The 21267-nt window shown below is 39.5% G+C and overlaps 1 protein-coding gene across 1 annotated transcript in view; it reads left to right on the top strand.

Annotated features, from left to right (window-relative positions):
* Window positions 1-21267, top strand: part of DAB1 (DAB adaptor protein 1) — a 1271953-nt gene that overhangs the window by 594267 nt on the left and 656419 nt on the right. The window contains exon 4 of the mRNA XM_033225047.1: window positions 14933-15006. The gene's annotated coding sequence lies outside the window, so the exon portion shown is untranslated. The remainder of the gene's footprint in view (window positions 1-14932; window positions 15007-21267) is intronic.

Below are 21267 nucleotides of genomic sequence, written 5' to 3'. Positions count from 1 at the left end.
GGAGTTTGTCCTAAGTTGCAGAACTGAGATCTGTTTCATTCCAAAGGAGCTCAGTTTTTACCTCCATATCGCTTGCTTATAAACTCTTGAGACTTCAACATGAATTTTGGTCCTACACACCCCATTTTATCAACTTTCACTTGCATTTGCATTTACATTACAATTGACTTTAGAGAAGTGAACACAAGTTCTAGTTGCAGCCTTTGGTCTCTCTCGGTTCCTGTTTATTTTAATTAGGCCATTGTAAAATTGTACATAGCATCCTAACCAGAAGAATTTAATATTAATAAGGATACGTCACATGTATACTATAAAATAATATAAATTAACCCCAGTGGTGATTATTTATAAAGCCTGAGATACATCTTAATATGCCTATTATTCAACATTGAGCAATGGGTTGTGGTTATTTTTTAAAAAACATAAGAAAATATTGGGAGGGAAAGATGTTCAACTCTCGTTACTGCAGACAATTTAAAATTTGTAATTAACAAAGTGAAGTATTGTACAGTGCAATGAGACACAAGAAACATCAAGTCGTACCTGTTCAGGTTACTGATGCTTAGTAGAAAAAGTGATGATCTGAGGCCAGAAATCCTTGGACTCCTATCTTGACCTTTTACTCATGTATAACTTAGGACAAATTCCTTCTTCCCTCTAGGTTTCTATGTACCCACCTGATGTGGTTTGGGTTTGTCTCCCCGCCAAAATCTCACATCAAATTGTAATCTCCAATATTTGGGGAGGGGCCTGGTGGGAGGTGATTCGATCATGGGGCGGATTTCCCCCTTGCTGTTCTCCTGATCGTGAGTGAGTTCGCATGAGATCTGGTTATTTGAAAGTGTGTAGCAACTCCCCCTTCTCTCTCTTGCATCTTCTCCGGCCATGTAAGAATGCCTGCTTCTCCTTTGCCTTCAGTCATGATTGCAAGTTTTTCTGAAGCCTCTCTATCCATGCTTCCTGTACAGCCAGTGGAACTGTGAATCAATTAAACCTCTTTTCTTTATAAATTACCCATTCTCAGATAGTTCTTTTTTTTTTTTTTTTTTTTTTTTGAGACGTAGTCTTGCTCTGCTGCCCAGGCTGGAGTGCAGTGGCACGATCTCGGCTCACTGCAACCTCTGCCTCCTGGGTTCAAGCAATTCCCTGCCTCAGCCTCCCAAGTAGCTGAGATTACAGGTGCCCGCCACCACACCTGGCTAATTTTTTTTTTTGTATATTTTATAGAGATGGGATTTCACCGTGTTGCCCACACTGGTTTTGAGCTGCTGACCTCGTGATCCTCTCAGCTCGGCCTCCCAAAGTGCTGGGATTACAGGCCTGAGCCACTGTGCCTGGCCATCGGATAGTTCTTTATAGCAATGTGAGAATGCACTAATACACCACCTTTAAGAGGAAGTGTGATTTTCTTCAAATGCTTAGGTGGGTTGAATTCAGTATCAAACATGGTAGTCCAAATTGCAGAATAGTGCTAAAATATTGGTAGAGGAAAAACAGAAAGAATTTGGAATGCCAGTAGTCAGAATGAATACCAAATAATTTCCACCCCTGACTTCCCACCCCAGCTATTATTTCATTTCCCATAGGTGGTCTGTCCACATACCATGTCCTTTAACTCCTGGAGGCAAGCACTTGAGCTGATCTCTCCATCTGACCCGCACTATTCCCTTGCCCATCTGGACTATACTAATCTCTTTCTCACCTAAGAGCCTAGATGAGATTCAGCTCAAGCATCACCTCCTTAAGAAGCTATCTCGTTTTTTGCCCAGGTTTGCTCTAATGCTGAAGGTTCTTTTCCCTGTACTCCCACAATGCTTTGCACATGATTCTAAAAAGTGATTGTCTCATTGTCCTACCTATGCAGGCACCAAATGAATGAGTGATATAACAATCTCTAGGCCGGGAGCAGTGGCTTATGCCTGTAATTTCAGCACTTTGGGAGACCGAGGTGGGCGGATCACCTGAGGTCGCGAGTTCGAGACCAGCCTGACCAACATGGAGAAACCCCATCTCTACTAAAAATACAAAATTAGCTGGGCATGGTGGCGCATGCCTGTAATTCCAGCTACTCGGGAAGCTGAGGCAGGAGAATCGCTTGAACCCGGGAGGCGAAAGTTGCAAGTTGCAGTGAGCCAAGATCACACCATTGCACTCCAGCCTGGGCAACAAAAGCGAAACTCCGTCTCAAAAAAAAAAAAAAGAAACAAAAATAAAAACTCTAGACAGAGCTTTTGTAGTTAATAGAGCTATTTTTCTTTACCCAGAAGAAGTGGAGGAAGGGAAGAGAACTTAATAGCAAACCTTGAGCAGCCAGGAATCTGATTGTCTTCTTGGCGTTTAGCTCCTGGGCTATGGCAATTGAGAAGCTGGATATTCTCCAAACCTCAGGATATTTTATCTTTACAGTCACCCTCAAGTCCCAACATTCCTTTTATTCCTGAGGCCAAAACTCACCAGGAGCATTCCTTTCATTATTACCCTCCATCAGAAGCCCACTGCATCAGCCCTCCACATCCTGACTACCGGTTCTACTGACTGCAGGTCCCACCAACCACGAATCAAAAATATGTTTTTTAAAAAAATAAAAATAACAATACAACAATAAAAATACAAATTTTAAAATACAACATAACTATTTACATAGGCTTTATATTGTATTAGGTATTAATATTATAAGTAATCTACAGATTATTTAAAGTATATGGAGGATGTATACAGGTTATATGTAAGTAAGACTCCCTTTTATATAAGGGACTTCAGCATCCATGGATTTTGGTATGGAGAGTTTTTGAAACCAGTGCCCTGTAGATACCAAGGAACAACTGTACACTATCTTCTAGTGAGTTCCAAGGCAAGCTAAGGGCTGCACAAGAGAGATTCAAAGACCCCTTGTGTGAAATCATTATCCTGTAAAGTTGCAGCATTTATCTCTGGGAATAATTCTAGAGAAAGATTCTGGTGTCAAGAAGGTAACAGAGTGTCACAATAGTCATGCAAGTTAGGAATCATCCCCATTTTGTAGTTAAGGACACCGAGGCTAGTGAGGTTCAGTATAATAGTCAAGGTTGCACAGAAAGAGCCAATCTCTGACGGCAGCTCCAGCTGGAGCCACAGTTTCTGTCCTTTCCACTACACTGCAGTGCCTACATTGTAACAATCTGCCTCCCTGCCTGAACTGAGCCTTTAAAACTCAATCTCCTTTAGCAGGGAGCACTTTTAGACAGAGTGAGACAATTTCCTTACTAGTACCTTTTTTTTTTTTTTTTTTTTGCCTGAACTATCCAAGGTCAGAAGTCTCATCACGAGGAATAATATTTGTTTGCAAGTTTCTTATTCTCTACAAAGGCACCATTGTTTTCTATTTCTTCACTTGAGTTGAATTATTTGTTTGTATCTTACTCTTTCAAGGTTTCACGGCATTGCAAGTTCACTTTCCCAGGAAGCTGGCTTTGAGGCACATTTGCATGTGGAAAGTTTACTAGGGAGTGAAGGTATCAGGGCCAGAGTGGGAAGCTAAACAGTGATGCAGTCACAGTAAAGGCTTCAGTCAGTTCCGTGGGAAGCTCTGGAGCTGAGATGACCTGCAGAGTTGTGCCAAACTGAAGCAAGGAGCCCAAGGTTTTATATCCTCCCCCTTTGCTGTCAGTCACTGAATACTGGGGGGCCCCAGAAAAGTGGCTGTTGTCCTGGGAGAGGAGGTGCTCTTCAGCCAAGGACGTTAGGGGAGTGCGTTCTCAGCGGCAAGCTGTCAGAGGGCAGCCCTCCCAGCCTCAGCAGAGTGAGAGCTTCAGTGTAAAGGGAGAATCTGTTACACGGTATGTCTTTAGGCTCCTGGGAGGAATCACCTAAGCTGATCTCTCCATCTTGCCTGCGCTACTCCTTTTGCCATCTGTACATGTGTGAATGGTATACAAAAGGTTTACAACACAGGGCCCACTATCCTTGGTATATCTCAAGAGTCCCGTAAGTGCTAGTGGTGGTAGTGAGCAACCTGTGCCTGAGGCCCTAAGAAGAGGCGGGATGATCAGACACAGCTTGGTGGAAGAGCCTTTGACTAAGAGTAGAAAACCTACTTTTGCTGTTCTCTGTGTGGATTTGGTAATGATCGATTTGTTCTCTGAGCTTATTTATTGGGGTTGATACGAGAAAGTCTTTAGCATAGCTCTTAGGATATAGTAGGCTCTCCATGAATGCAAACTCAGTCCCATTTTCTCTTCATTTTATATGGTGAGTATTGGGTTAGATATTAACTAATATCTTTCCAAGTTCTTAAATCCATACTGGAATATCGTAATACATTCTCAGATTTTATTTCATTTTTATTATGTGTTCTGTATCAACTAAGCTTATAATTATCATTATCCATCTTTTTCTTGGGGGGGGGGGTTGGGACAGAGCCTTGCTCTGTTGCCCAGGCTGAAGTACAGTGGGGCGATCTCTGCTGACTGCAGCCTCTGCCTCCCAGATTCAAGCGATTATTGTGCCTCAGTCTCCTGAGTAGCTGGGATTACAGGTGTGTGCCACCAAGCCTGGCTAATTTTTGTATTTTTAGTAGAGATGGGGTTTCACCATGTTAGTCAGGCTGGTCTTGAACTCCTGACCTCAAGCCATCCGCCTCAGCCTCCCAAAGTGCTGGGATTATAGATTTGAGCCAGCACGCCCAACCCCTATCTTTTTTTCATTTGATTTTTATAGCCATGAAATTCCTAACTGGAGCAAACCTCAGAAATAGTCTAAACTCCTTATTTTACTCATGAGTAAATGAGCACAGTGGTCAGGGAAGGGGAGGAAACTGACTTGTTCAATGTCACATAGCAAGTAATGACAGAGTAGAGAACACCATTAATGTTTCCTGACCTATCCCAAAGCTTGTCAACCACCCCACAAACCCCAGCTGCTGCTGGTACGTTCCAGCCTATAAGGCAGCATGATTTGCTTTCCTTGTGTTAACATTATTCTAGCATGTAATGTCTGTGTTTAAGGCAATGACCTGAGAAGTACTTTTATTTCCAGTGCTGCACTTATTTTGCAGGGTTTATTAATTTTATTTATGTATTTGATCTCTCAAATGAAATAATAAACTAATTAGGAGGACAATTTACTGGTGTGCTCTGCCAAGGGTGTTTTACAACCTTGGTGCAAGCTTGTCTAACTGTGATGTCAGCAGATCCACTTTCTGCCCTGCTGCCCTTAATTTCAGCCATCAGATACGTGTGGCAGGTGGCCCTGTGGTGGGGACTTGTGCCTCTGGGAGGCATGACCAAAGATGTCAGGTCATGGGGCAAAAGAATTTTCGCCCAGAAGTCTCCCTGGAATTTGATCCACAGACAGGGTGTCTCATATTGCTTAAAGGGGTGGGACTGGGGTTCCCAGGGAACAGAAGTAAACTTCCTAGAACAAGAATTTCCAGAGAATAGGGGAAACTGTGTGTGGAGAAGCATTGGAAGTCACAACTGAGAGGTCCATAGTCCATCAAGATTAAGAGCAAAGCAAAGAGGCTGGGCGCAGTGGCACATGCCTGTAATCCCAGCACTTTGGAAGGTTATCTGCTTGGGGCCAGGAGTTTGAGACCAGCCTAGCCAACATGGCAAAACCCCATCTCTACTAAAAAATACAAAAAGAAAATTAGCTGGGCATGGTGACATAGGCTTGTAATCCCAGCTACTCGGGAGGCTGAGTCATGAGAATTGTTTGAACCTGGGAGGAGGAAGTTGCAGTGAGCTGAGATCATGCCATTGTACTCCAGCCTGGGTGATATGCAAGACTGTGTCTCAAAAAAAAAAAAAAAAGAAACTTTGTGAGGCTGAGGCGGGTGGATCACGAGGTCAGAAGATGGAGACCTTCCTGGCTAACATGGTGAAACCCCGTCTCTACTAAAAGTGCAAAACATTAGCCAGGCATGGTGGTGGGCGCCCGTAGTCCCAGCTACTCCGGAGGCTGAGGCAGGAGAACGGTGTGAACCCCGGAGGCAGAGCTTGCAGTGAGCCAAGATCATACCACTGCACTCCAGCCTGGGCGACAGAGCGAGACTCCATCTCAGAAAAAAAAAAAAGAAAAGAAAAAAATTGCAAAGCAAGGGGGAGTACAGGGAAATCAATTCAAAAACAATAGACACTGGGACATTGCAAGACACAGAAGCAGGATAGAAGAGGTTCTGGAAAACACAAAGTCATCAGAACAAATAGAGAAATAGTGCCAAAGCTGTGTTTGGTGTACGTGGACTTTCCTCCAAGGTGGCCCCATGTGTGTTCTCATAACAGCCAGTACTTATCTCTATCCGTGTCATTGTTTACTTGTCTGTACTCATTTGACCATGAGCACCAGTACATCACCAGGGTCTAGAACCATGTCTAGAATATAAGAGGGGCTCAATAAACATTTGTTGAAGAAAAGGAATGATGAATGGACGGCCTGGTAAATGAATAGGTGAATCAATCTGTCAAAGCTACTGGGGGTCCAAGATTTATGACCTATATTATATTCATCTGCTGTCTTTGATGTAATCAGCAGAACCCAACCAGAGACAACATTTTTCAATTATTCATATTTATTATAGAGTGATTCAACATAGCAAAGGAGGCTCTAACATAAAAGTTTTGAACTTCTCTTGATTAAATTGTCTTTCTTGTTAATGCCCACTACATACATGAATGTATTCTTTTGGGATAGAGGTAAAGGGTCTCCATATTCTAAAGTTCTGAAGTTAGAATAATTTCATCCAGATTCCAGACTAATTTTTAGATGCCTCTACTTGTCTACTAGCTGCCTTGATGATATGAGTGCTGTCACTGTCCTGTCTGCTGCTAAATTGTCACTGCAGATTAGATGCAACATGACAGTTCTTGTCAAATTAAGTTCCAAATCTCTGGCTGGGAACTGGCTGGAACATTAGAAAGGAAGAGGGTCAGTGGCCCCCTGCAATGGGAGCTAAGAAAGCTCAGGATCCTCACACTCTGCAGTAGGGAACTCCCATCCTGTTATTGGTTCCCCTAGGGGTTTTATTGATCACACCTGTGCTATGATTGGATGTATGCAAATTAGAATATTAGATATAATTTGTGTACATGCTGGCTCTGCTACCCTCATCCAACAGCTGTAGAGTTTTGGGGGATGTGCAGATGAGGTAACCCTAATACGATGCTGTTTACATATGGTGGTTCTCATTGGGACACAGGCAGTCCTCGTGTGTTGATGATCATTAAGTGGTAGGGCCAGAATTGAGACTTGTGATCTTAATTTATAAACTCACTGTCTATATGGCTCCGACAGGACCAAGCCTCAGAGATGCTGGGGTGGTAAACCCAGGCAGGTGCCAGAGCATGGAGATGTCTTGGAGATCTTTTGCAAATACATATAATTGTTTGAATAATAAGGCTTATAAGGCCTGCCATTCATTCTATGCCTATCACACACTAGTCACTATACTAAGGTCTTTCAAAATAGTACTTAATGTTACAACAAGCCTGCAATGATATATTCTCCCATTTTAAAGGAGGAAACTAAACTTTAGAAAGGGGAAATAACTTGTCCAGAATCACACAGAGCTCACATGTTATTAAGAAAATATACTCAATTTTCACAGAGAGTAGTAATCATAACCAACAAAGATGTAAAAACTAGGGTAAAACAAACAAATGAAAAGCAGCTATCTATTGTCTTTTTTACTCTGTGATTGGGAAGATAGCAAAGATAGTGCTTATTAAAAGGTTTACTCTGTAGTACCTATGAACAGCTTATTTCTGTGTTTTTTTTGCGGGGAGGAGCTATGCTTGAGACCTTTGGGCTTATTCCAATATCTAGAAGCAGAAACTTTTCTAGGCTTTCAGATCCTCTCAGCTAACAAAATGCAGTCACATTCTGGTCCAAGACCTATGTCATGTGTAAGACGACAATAAAAGACCAAATACTAGGTTGTTGCAAAACTAATTGTGGTTATTGCCGTTAAACATGACTGCAAAACCCACAATTTCTTTTTTAGTATATGTGTTGCCAAAGTGAGCACAAAAAACCACAATTACTTTTGCACCAACCTAACAGAATGTGTGTGTGCTCAGGTCTCTCCTTTGAGGTGACTAAAATAGTGTCTTAGGCAGTTCATACAGCTGGAACAGAATATCATGGCTTAACCAATAGTACTTATCTCTCACATTTCTGGAGTCTGGAAGTCTGAGACCAGGGTGGCACCATGGTTGGGTTCTGGTGAGGGTTCTCTTCTGGGTTGCTGACAGCCAGCTTCTTGTATCCTCACAAAGCAGAAAAAGAGTGAGAGAATTCTCTGGAGTACCTTGTATATGGGCACTAATTCCACTCATGAAGGCTCCACCCTCATGACCTAATCACCTCCTAAAGGCCCCACCTCCTAAGACCATCACATTGGGGGTTCCAATTTCAATATATAAACTTAGCAGGGGTGGAGAGTCATAAACATTCAGACCATTGAAAATAGACTTTCCTACGTAGTCACAGCTTGGAAAGAACTGGTTAAATTTTTTACCTCGTTAGGGGTAGGGGTTCTTCACCAAAAGTTGTTTAACAATGCTAGATCCCAAACATGAGCACTTTAAATTTTTCTCCGAACCCTAAAGTTCTATTGTATATTTAAAAGAAGTTACTTTTTGTCTCACTGTATTTGTAGTTTGTGTATTATTTCAGTCAGTAACGTGTGCCAGATCCCCTTTCTCTGCTTCATGTTTCTCCATGGCACTTATCGCCATCTGTCATACTTTCTATTCAATGATTTATTTGTTTATTGTCTTTCTCTGTCGCCCAGAATGCAAGTTCCATAAGGGTAGGAATATAAGTCTAGTTTGTTGTTAAATCCCCAGTGTTCAAATCAATGTTTGGTACAGTTAGACTCTCAACAAATATTAATGAATGTATAATGATGTATGGGTGGATGGAAGAATAGATGGGTGGATGTATGAATGATGAAGGATGGAAGGATGATTGATGATGAAGAATGGAGAGTGGGGGATGAATGGATGGATGATGGATGGTTAGATGGATGGATGATTGATGATGAAGTATGTAGGGTAGAGAATGAATAGATAGATGTGTTGGATGTATGATGAGTGGTTGGATAGATGGATGGATGGATAGTTGGATGGAAGGATGAATGGATGGATGGATGGATGGAAATGTATATAGTTGGTTGATGGATGTATGGATAGTTGGTTGATGGATGGATGGACATGCCTTATTGGCTATGAAAATTTGGGATAAAATTATAGTAATTAAGATAGCATGAATATTTGCACAGAAATAGAAAACTGGTGGAACAAAATATAGAGCCCCAAAACAGACTGTGCATAGTAGAAACTTTGTCATCACAGATACATTATTTCAATGTAGAAATGATGAAATGAGAAATAAATGGTACCAGGACAAAGCATAGCTATACAGAAAGATTACTTAATTCTGACTTTATATTATATAAATAATATCAAAAGCATAACTTTAAAAATATTAGAAGTAATTATAGGTCTTTATGACCCAGGTGTAAGAAAGAATTTATTGAGTAAAACTAAAAAGAAGCACTTACCTTAAAGGAAAATTAGGTGTTTAATATTGAGCATCAATTTCCTCTTATTTAAAGTGGAAACATAAGATAAATTCTCACAGTATTTCAAACTTTTTCACTATTATTATACCTGCTATAGTATATTATACCTGTTACAGTGATTTGTGATCAGTGATCTTTGATGTTTGTAATTGTTTGTAATTGTAATTGTAATTGTTTCAGGGCACAACAAACCACATCCAAATAAGACGGCGAACTTAATAAATGTTGTTTGTGTTCTAAAAAAAAAAAGATAAAATGGAAAATGCAAAAGCAACAGAGAAAATAAATGAAACAGAGTTGGTTCTTTAAAAAGATCCAAATTTACAAATCTTTAGCTAGCTTAAGAAAAATGAGAGAAGAATTAAATATATTTCATTACATTAAAATTTTAAAAGTTTAATATGTCATTTTAAACAAAATGTTCACATAGGAAAAGTATTTTCAACATATATACCCACATAAAAGTTGGTATTGAAAGCAAATAAATTTAGTATAGAACATAATTATAACACACCCCCATATACCACCACATATCTTAGTCAAATAATATCATTTTACTGTTTTGCTCTTTCCTCTACTTAGTATCCTCTTCCTATAACTTGTGCCCACACCTATTTTTAGGACTTTACTAAATGTTACCTTCTGGTGAAGTCTTCTGTAACTACCCCAGTAAAAATGGGACTCCTATTCTCAGCACTCTTTTTTTCCCTTCTCTGCTTCCAGTTTTCCCATGGCACATACGACCATCTGACATACTGGGTGTTTTACTCTCTCTTTATTGTTTGTTTGTTTATTTATTTATTTATTTATTTATTTATTTATTTTTAGTGTGTGTTGTCTCCCTTCTATAACAACCCAATAGAAAAATGGACATATGGAAAAGCAAATCACTGAAGGGAAAACCTAAATGGGCAATTGAATAAACTACAGAAGAATGTTCTATCTCACTATTGTATTTTAGCATGTAGAGAAATACATGCTAAAACACAATAAGATATTTTATATCTATCAAATTGGAAAAATGTTTAAATCTGATCTGACAATACCAAATGCTGGTAACAACATGAACTAACACCAGATTGGTATAAATGCTATTGTCACTTTGTAGAGCACTATCTAATAGGCCGGGCACAGTGGCTCAGGCCTGTAATCCCAACACATTGGGAGGATGAGGAAGGTGGATCACTTGAGGTCAGGAGTTGAGACCAGCCTGGCCAACATGGCGAACCCCGTCTCTACTAAAAACACAGAAATTAGCCGGTCGTGGTGGCGGGCTCCTGTATTCCCAGGTACTAGGGAGGCTGAGGCAAGAGAGTTGCTTGAACTGGGGAGGCAGAGGTTGCAGTGAGCCGAGATAATGCCACTACACTGCAGCCTGGGGGGCAGAGCGAGACTCTATCTCAAAAAAAAAAAAAAAAGTAATAATTTTGAAGATGCATGTACTCATGTACTCCACGGCACAACAAGTCCACCAGTAAATCTCACACACAGGTACCCAAGGAGTATACGTTGTCCATTGCAGCATTATTTGTGTTATCAAAATTTGGAAACTGCCTAAATACCATCAAATATGGATCATTAGGCTAAAATATAAACATGTGATAAAATACTATCTACATGTTAAAAAAGTTATATCTAATGGACAAAATCTTGAAAATATAGTATTAGAAAAAATAGACTTTAAATGGATACCTACAGTTAGGATACCATCTAAATAAAGTTCTAAAACATGCAAACCAGTAGCATATATTGTTTATGAATACGAATTTGTATTAGAAACAGAAAAATTTGCATGAACATTTAGGAGAGTTGTTACCTTTGTGGAATTGGGAAGGAATTCATGGGAGAGTTTGCTTATTTCTACAATGTTTTATATTTAAAAACAAGATCTGAAGCAAATAAGACAGAATGATAGTATCTGACCAAGCTGGCATCAGTACATAAGTTTTTGTTATAATTATGTCTATATTCAGGTTCATGCTTGAAATATTTAATAAGAAAATAAGTAGGAGGCACTTGAGTGTGACTTAAGAGGGAATAAAATTCAAGTTGTTGCATTCCAAATAACAAAATGCAACAAGGTAAAATTGTAAACTGAACTTTGTGTGAGTCAGAGCCTGTGTCCAAACCCAGATTTAGTGCCTTCTTTTCGTAACAGTTAATGAGATTAGGTTTTGGAACCAGACATTCTGGGTTTGAATCTTGGCTCAGACACTCATTAAGTGTTTAATACTGAGCATCAATTTTCTCTTATTTAAAGTGGAAACATAAGATAAAATGGAGAATGCAAAAGCAACAGAGAAAATAAATGAAACAGAGTTGGTTCTTTGAAAAGATCAAAATTTACAAATCTTTAGCTAGATTAAGAAAAAATGAGAGAAGAAGTAACTAAAATAAGAAGTGAAAGAGGGGACATTTCTTCCAATTTTACAGAAATCAGAAGGATTATAAAGTAGAAAACAGGACTTCCTAATGTAACCACACAATGATTACATTCTTGCATGCTGCCCAGATGGAGCCAATTTTTCAAGGCAGAGCAATTGCAGTAGAGTTTTTTACATGTAGAGCCAGCTAACAGAAGACTGGGATTTTATTCTGACTCAAATCAGCCTCCTAGAGCATTTTGGGGCAGGATTTTTCAAAGGTAGTTTCGGGGAAGGGGTGGGGGTGGCTAAAGCAATGGGTGCTTGCTGCTGATTGCTTGGGGTACAATCATATGGGTGTGAGAAATGGTCCTTCTGCACTGCTGGTCACAGGTGAGGTCACAGACATGGTTGCTGGGTCCAGGTGGAGCCACAGGTCATCAGACATGCAAAAAAAAAAAAAAAAAAAAAAACTGAAAAGTTATTTCAAAAAGCCATTCTTAGATTCTGCAATAGTGATGTTATCTGCAGGAGTAACTGGGGAATTTGCATATCTTGTGAACTTTGAATAATGGCTAGCAATGATTTCACCTTAGCAAAATTCAGGTTTCTCTATCCTCCTAGCCTTCTGGTTTCTCATTAGCTTTAAAAGGTGGTTGGGATTTGGGAAGGCTATTATCATTTAAACTATAAATTAAGTTTCTCCCAAAGTGACCTTGGTTTAAGCCCAGAAATAATGAAGGGCAACTTGAAGACCCAAGGCAAGAAGAGAGTTGGTCAGGTCAGATCACCCTCACTGCCGTAATTTTCTCACTGATATGATTTTTGCAAAGGTGGTTTCACTAACACCAAATATGATGAAGATTAAATGAGAAAATATTTGTAGAGTGCTTAGCATACTTTATGGCATATAATATAAAGGAAGATCGATGTGTGTTTAAGAGCTCCAGGTCTTTACGTAAAAAGATATGAACTTGAAGCCTGTTTTGAATTCCATGCTTTCTGTCATTTTTTTGTTTGTTTTCTACAATAACCCTGTCAGGTTGGACTTATTATCCCACTTTATGTACAAGAAAACTGAGACTTACAGAGGTCAAATAACTTGTTCAAGGTTACCTAACTCTTAAAAGACAAAAATGGGAATTAAACCAGGTCTACCTCCAGAAAAATATAACTGTATATTAGTACCCTGGCTATATATCACTAGTTTTATGAGTAGACTAAGTTGAATTTCTAAAAAGCACTACAATAATCTATCCTGTAACCTTTTTTCCCTTGAACAGGGAGTCAACCATTCATTTCTGATTAAAACTAATAATAAGCCTCTACTTAGTTTATATATATGTAACTCCAAATGTGTAAAATAACTGAGTTGTTGTAATGGGATATTGTTACTAGATAAATATTCCTGCCTTAAACAGATTCTTGGTCTTGGAATACATTGGAAAATCACTAGGCTGTGATATTTTATTATATTGAGTTTGTGTGTGTATATATTTTTAACCATAAGATCTGTTTTTTGTTTTACTGAGTGCTCTGAAAAATTGCTGCCTTCCTGCTTTCCATCTTGTATCTTTTATGAATCCAAATGGAACATCACTTTTTATTGTCACTGATTATTTTGAATGAACAATTTTCTTAGTAGAATTTTCGTCAGGTCAATTTCATTAATTAATTATTTTGTTCATTCATTCACACCCTCATTCCTCCCTTAGGCAGCAAACATTGATGGAATGACAATTGTGCCAGTCTCTGACTAGGTTCATGGGAAGCAAAGTTTAATAAGGCATAAAAACGTCATCAGAGGCACTCGCAACCATGGGAGGCAGAGATGGAAATAGATAATTCCAGTGCAGTGTTACCTTCAGAACGGAGGTATTCCTGGGGAATAGGGAGTCCCCAACTAATTGAGAGAAGTGATACAGAAATTGTGATATTGGAGCTGAAACTTCTGTTTGCTTCTTTTCTGTCTGGAAGAATAATGCATGCTCTCTGTAGAAAATTTGGAAAGCATAAAGAAACAAGGGAAAAATAACCTGCAATCATATTCCAAAGAGGACCACTGTTATTTTTGAGGACCAACCCATGGATAAGCTTAAACTTATCAACAATTTTATTACATTATACAAAATATATTTTCTAGATACTCGACATTTAAAAATTTGTTTTTATATGTACATATTATTCTTCTACGCAGAAATACCAACTTTTTAAAAATTTCTCTGTGGGGTGTTTCCCTCTTACGAATAACCCTATGATGAATATCCCTGTGCATAAATACCAGTCTGCCTTCATAATTGTTTCCTTAAGAAGGAATCCAGCCAGCCTGGGCAACATGGTGAAATCCTGTCTCTATAAAAAAATGCAAAAAATAGCTAGGAGTGGTGGCACACCTGTAGCCTCAGCTACTCAAGGGGCTGAGGCAGGAGGATCACATGAGCCCAGGAGGTTGAGGCTGCAGTGAGCCATGATTCTGCCACTGCACTCCACACTTCAGCATCGGCAACAGAGTGACACCTTGTCTCTAAAAAAAAGAAGACAAAGAAGAAGGAATGCAGAAGCTGAATTACAGATTAAAGGGTCTGATCGCTTTTAAGACTCAACATTTTCTCCAGTGCCTGCCTGTTTACTGATCTCAAGGCAAGAGAGCCCAAGCCCTTTAGAAAGTCAGATGAATTACAAATGTGGGGAAGTTCTTTAAAAATTCTTATACTGTGTATGTGTAGACATGTATGTATGTACATATGTATGTATCTCAGACACAAACAGACACACATATCCTGTCTCTTCTAAGAGGCATTCTGTGACTACCTCTTGCCTCGTGCACAGTGGTCTGTATTTGTTGACTTTTTTGTCAGTTGTATTTTTATTTTATCCATCTCTCTATTCCCAGTGCCTGGTGTATGGGAGGAAGTTAGTAAATGTTTCTTGACTGAGAGAGAAGAAAAACAAGACCATTAAATAATTAATGTTTACTTTTTTAATATCATGTTTTGTTTGTTTTCAGCACTCAGGAAGACATGGTGGTGAGCCCTGACTCTCAGTCTTCATGATTGAAGAACTCTTTTGCACAACACAAGGGTAAATATATCTTTCTCCTTGGGAAAATTTCCCACAAATATCTCTGGGTTCTCTCGAAGTGGTAGCTTTTGTATTTTGTGTTCCTTCTTAAAACACATCAGAGGGTTCGTGGAGCCTTTGGAATTAGTGCTTCGGGTTGCTTTTCTCTAGTCGACTTTGTGTTTATGGTTACAGGAAGAGAATATTGATTCTCTTTTGTCTTTTCTTTAAGTACCTAGAAAATGTCATTAGGATCCTTAGGTTTTCCTGCCTCTGTTTTAGCCACTTCTAATAGATCATCTCGGATGGGCTTGATTTTCAACAGAACTGTGTTAGCTCTCTTTCTTAAATGTACCACTCCACCCCACTGCCCATTTCAATATACTTACCAACAGAGCAAACTATTCTCAACTGTGGAAAATAAAGTCAAACAATATGCAAGATAAATGCAGAAACATGGAAAACAGGCTTGGAGATTTATGAGCACAAAGCGAAAGTACTGTTATTTTGATGTCCTAAACTTTTAAATGATGGCAACACTGAATTATGTACTTCATACAGAAGCCAGGAAGGCACAATTGAAAACGCCTATCCTTTTGACAAATTAGAAGCATTCATTCCAATATCTATTTCTTGTTTACTGGGGATAATGCTGAATGAATCACAGACTGGTGGATGGATGTCCCTTCCAACACTTTTAATTAGCAGCACTGCCTATTAGGGTGAACAGAGCATTGCTCTTCTGCCATAGATTACCCCTAACCCCCCTTAAATGGAATAGAAATCTTATTCTCCACAAGGTAATATTCATCTCTTCCCCAGCCAGACAAGCATAGAAAATTAAACAATGGTCCATTAAATGCCCAGATAATATATTTATCATTTCCAGTTTATGTGAGTTTGCAAGGCAAATATGAGTGGGAGCTATTTGTTATGGTACCTTGGGGAACAACAGGACTGGAGAAGGAGCAGGGAGGCTGCAGGATCTGAGACTTGTAAAAATTCATTTAAAATATGAGAAGCTATTGGAGACAGAGGAAATTAATTACTCTGAGGGACTCAAATGTCACTACTCATTTAAGTGACCTGGTGAGGAAGCTGAGAAACCTTTTTACTGAGGATTTCTATAGTGGAGGAAGTTGGGAGCTGGGATTCCTCAGCTGTCAATTTTTGTATTTCCTTGGTGGCTTATTGACATGTTAAGCTGATTTACACCCCAGCCTCCTCTAATGAGTAGAGTTCAATGAGAAATGGGGTTGGGGTGGGGTGACACTTGTCTCCTCCCTCCGCCCCACCACCACCATAGGCTGGCCAGGTTATTCAGATGAACATCACCATGTAAATAACTGCTGGACCTAGGGGAAACCTGTAATTTGCAGCAATAGAGAGAAGAGGCTGATAATTTGATGCTGGACTGAGTTTGATCTTTTATTATTGCCTTTCCATCCACAAAGCTATTCTCTGAGGTAGAGGGAATTTGGGAAGACAAATTAAGGTTTTCTACCTAAGGAGGACTAGGGAGCAGTAGCTTCTGAAAACAGTCATCTTTTCTAGATTGCCTGTCTAATAAATCTCTTTAATGCATTCTGCCTATAGACCGAGGTTGAGAATATATAGATTTGTGATGACTTAAAAGTTTAAAATCAGTAAGCATTGAGAGCAATGGAGTAAAAGCTTTCTCATACCTGTGCCTTACCTAGACTCAGAAATTCAATGTTTTAATTTGAACTCTGCCATTATGCCCCTATGAGGCCATATCCAAGTCACCATAGTCCTTCCAGCCTCTGTTGGATGATTTATAAAGCAGGAACAACAATATCTATCTTCTGTGATTGTTAAGAAGATCAATGTGCCAAAAGAGCTTTGAAGGAAGGAAATAGCATCTGGGTGTGTGGTATCCTTATCACCTATTGGTATATTCTGTTTTAAAAGTATTCATTCTCAAACACTGAGGAAACTCAGTGGTCTGCATTCTTGCTTGGGTCAAGGTTAAGGGGCTCGGTAGTACCTCCTGGCTTGTTCAATTAGGAATGGTGAATCAGCAAGCCAAAGAAGGAAGAGCAAATGTTGACCTGAGGACTTCTCTAGGAAGACATTATTTACATGGTTTGGGGAAAAAGAAAATAAGTAAGTGAAGCCTACCCTTGGAGAAGGTGGGAACCCTGGATGTTCGCCTCCGGGGGAGTCCCAAGGAGTTACCACCTCTCCAACTGGAAAACATCCTATGCTTTTGAAATGGAGACACATCATTTATTTGAAGGTGCATCATTGATAAAATCATGCATTGCTGAAGGTAGTGGAGGCGATGTTTGAAGGTTATTCATTTATTCCTAGAAAGAGATGATGAAGTAAACTAGGGCAGTGTCAGTGGAGATAAGAAAAGAGAGCTTTGAGAGTCCTTTGCAAGGAAGAACTTCCATGCTTCAGTAGCCCTGGTGGCAAGCATGTAGAATAGGGAGCAGTACAGTGACTCCACACTTCAGAGTGTTCCCTAGGTGCTTGTACTGTCATGAATGGAAATGTCAAAAAGAGGAAGATGCAATCTCTCCCCACAAGGAGCTCAATGGGTAAACAATAATCATATAGAGCAGACAGAAATAAGCCCAGGAGAGCAATGCTTGGAACTGTGCCGAGAAAGGGTGCTACTTGAGCAGGACCTCAATGATGAGCAGTCTATGCTGGGCGAGAAGAGTTCGAGGCAGACATTCCACAGAAGACCAGCTGCATACAGCAGCACTGAGCCACAGTTGGTTAGAGAGAAACACACTTGGCCTGTTACATTTCTTCAGCAACCAGAGTATTTTGGGGCTTGTTTTCTGTTTTTTTTTTTTTTTTTTTTTTTTTTTTGAGATGGGGTCTCACTCTATCACCCACGCTGGAATGCCATGGCATGATCTTGGCTCACTGCAGCCTCAACCTCCTGGATTCAAGCGATCCTCCCACCTCAGCCTCCCAGGTAGCTAGGACTACAGGCAGACACCACCATACCCAGCTAATTTTTTCATTTGTTTGTAGAGATAGGGTCTTGCTATGTGGCTCAGGGTAATCTTCAACTCTTGGGTTCAAGCGAATCTGTTATCTCAGTCTCTCAAAGTGCTGGAATTATAGGCATTAGCCACCATGCCCAGCAGCAACCAGAATTTTGTACACCAGCTTGTATTCAGTGATTTTCAAAGGCTTTCATGCTATTGTTGTGTCCTAGACATGGTAGTCTACCTGCCTGTCCTCATTAGCCACCCTTGTAGTAGCCCAGGCACCTGTCCTGAGAAGGTTCAGAATGCATTCTGAATAGTTGCTAAAGCAACTATCCTCATTCCTTAGTGTTCTTTTGTGGGTTTTTTGTTTTGTTTTGTTTTTTTGCCATTACCTTTTAGAATTACTTGAAAGTCTTCAATTGGCATAATTGAGCCATTGGTTATTCATTTATTGTATTGTTTTAATTTGTCCATCTTTATATTCATCTGCAGCCATCATAGGTGAGATAGTATGCCTTTCCCATTTGGGTAATAAGATGGTAATAAGACAGGAAAATGTTTTCCTGCTGTTTTTCCTTTTCTCCCCTTTCTTCAATTCTTCCCTTTAGTGCCTCCTATATGACTCTTTATTTTTATTTTTCCAGATTACTTGTACTTACCCTTCTACTTTTCTTCTTCATTCTTATAGAATCATACATTTTCCAATTTGAAAGAAAGCAGGAGATTCTAGATATTCAGGACCCAACTGTAAAAACTTTGAGAGGGCTCTTAACCAGGTGGTAATTTCCCCTTTCTTCTCTGTTATTTTTGGTGGCAGTGGTGATGTTGCTTTTCAAAGCTGAATGTCTTAGATTCAAATCTCTGCCCCAAGACATAACAGCTGTCTGACATTGAGCAAATCCATCTCTTTAAGCTTCAGTTTCACATCAGGAAAATGAAGGTAGCAATAATACTTTCCATAGAGGACTGTTGTAAGACTTAAACAAAATAATGCATCTGAAAGGGTCTGGAACATTACATAGTCTTGACTTATAATGTTAGCAGTTATTACTGCTCATAATAATAAAAATATTATTGTAAATTTTTAAAATGCAAAGGACAGATATGTTGATCTTTTTGACAACAAGGAAGGAAGAAGCTGAAGAGACTCTTTCCTACTTTATAGCTGGGCTTATAAAATGAAAATTCCTAAGGGCAGAGACACTGACAGTAGCTAAATCCCTGGGTGCACAGGGAACCCTCCCTGGCTGGAGAAGGAACTGACTGCTAAACAGTCAGAAGGCCTGCTAGGTTTCTAAGCTTCTCCTGGGCCTCCAGAGAGCATCTCAGTCAGCCCTCTGCCAGCTACAATATTCCTTCCTGAATAGCATGGTAGCTTTGTAATATACCAATGTAACTAGATTGAGTTACATTACCGAGAATCTGGTTTCTTGGTATGTTTTCAGTTAGGTAGGCCACAGGGAGACTTGGGGGATATAGGAGGACAGAAGGGAGGTGGCAGTCATCCTATAACTCACATGCTGTTGCTCATCTGTGGATCCAGATGAACCTTGGTAGCATGAAGCAGCATGTAGGCCTGTAACTGCTTTCCCCCTCCCTGGATTCTCCTTCAGCTTCTCCATGACCATGTCCAGATGTGTTTGCTTAGCTCTTTGACAAAAGACTCTGGCTTCTACAGGTCACCCATATCATCAAGCTGTGAAGCAGTAAAAACCAAGGTTCTCATTCATTCTCATGGGATTTCAGTTCATGCTTCCGGATTCTGAACTGCTCTCAATTTCCCCCTTTAAATCTATTTTCCCTTCCTAATGGCCTGCCCAGTGGGCTTCAAGCTCCAGCATCAGATGTGAGACAACAGACTTACAGACTGCCTAACCAGTCCCCACAATTGCATAAGACCAAATCTCTCTAGTAAATAAATAGTGCACATATAGTTATAAAATATATATATTATATAACGTATTCATTTATTCATTAGTGGAACAGAACCAACCACTAATAGATTATATATGTGTGTATGTACATATGTGGGCATGTGTGTATATATATGTGTGTGTGTATATATATATGTGTAGACACTCATATGTGCATGCACATATACATCATCTACAAGTGCTTGTTTCTGCTTCTCTGGTTGAACCCTGATTGATTCAGACAGGCATGAGCTTTTTATAATAGAGAATTCTCTACTTCATAAGGGAGCCCATTTATTTTCTAGCTTCCCTCTATGACTCCCTTTTCTGTAATACAGCAAAAAAGAAATTAACCTTGTAATCCAAAAATATTTTTCAGCCCTGATATATCCTACTTTCTTTTCTGGACTTGTGCCCCTCTCAGCCCTACAGCCTCTTACCACCTCTCACTGCCACAGACCTCACCCATTCCAGTTCATTCTCTCTAGTTTCTCACCTTTTTTGAACTTCCGAATCAGGCTCCTCATAAAATTAACCCTGTAAGTAGTACTATGCTAGAGAGGCTCTTCTGAGCATTTCATTTTGCCATACTTGTTTCCTCTTCATCCTCCCTGTGCCTTTTGAAGATAATGCCTTGATTCTGAATGTTGATAAGGCACAAGGTGATATAGAGGGTAAAGAGGAAATCACAGAATTTAGAATCAGAAGACCCTTGTTTGTGTCTGGTCACCACAGAGTGCATCTGTTTATTTAGCTTCTAACGGCCTCAGTTTTCTCAGTTGTGAAATGGTCACTCTAATCGTTGACCGGCCTATTTTCACACATTCTCTGAGTCCACTGAAACCTGAGCAGCCCTAGATGTTTGAGGTCCTTGAAACTTGAATCCGTCTACCCAATCTCGGATTAGCCCAAGCCTAGGTTAGGGAAGTTCAAATTGTGACCAGTGTTGAGCTTAAGAATTCGTAATGGAACGGCAAATCAGGACACATTTTTTAATAAAAATAAATATCTTGAAGTAGTAATAACCTAAATTTGTATACCATTCAGGATCTACCATAGTAAATTTTTGCCTAAATTGTTTCCTGAAGAAGCTGAAGAAATCAAATATATAGTGGTTCCTTTTAAATAAGAGTATATGTAAAATGTCCTTGTATATCAAAAATATCACAAAGGGAAAACACTGAAATATGAAAGAATAACTAAACATTCTCTTCTTTAAACTAGTTAATAACTAACATAAAAGCAAATGCGAAAACAGACATGACAGAACAATCTATTATAAATCTAACTACAAATGAGGAACTAAAAGCTCTAAGTAAGAGACTTTTAAAAAGGAACACAGCCAAGTGATTAAATTAAGTATATGCAAATGAAACTGTTATGAATGAATCATG

This window comes from Trachypithecus francoisi, unplaced genomic scaffold (assembly GCF_009764315.1).
Source record: "Trachypithecus francoisi isolate TF-2019V2 unplaced genomic scaffold, Tfra_2.0 Lachesis_group12, whole genome shotgun sequence".
Classification (NCBI taxonomy): Eukaryota; Metazoa; Chordata; class Mammalia; order Primates; family Cercopithecidae; genus Trachypithecus; species Trachypithecus francoisi.
The sequence above is the reverse complement of the archived record's forward strand: the minus strand, read 5'-3'. Positions and strand labels throughout refer to the sequence as shown.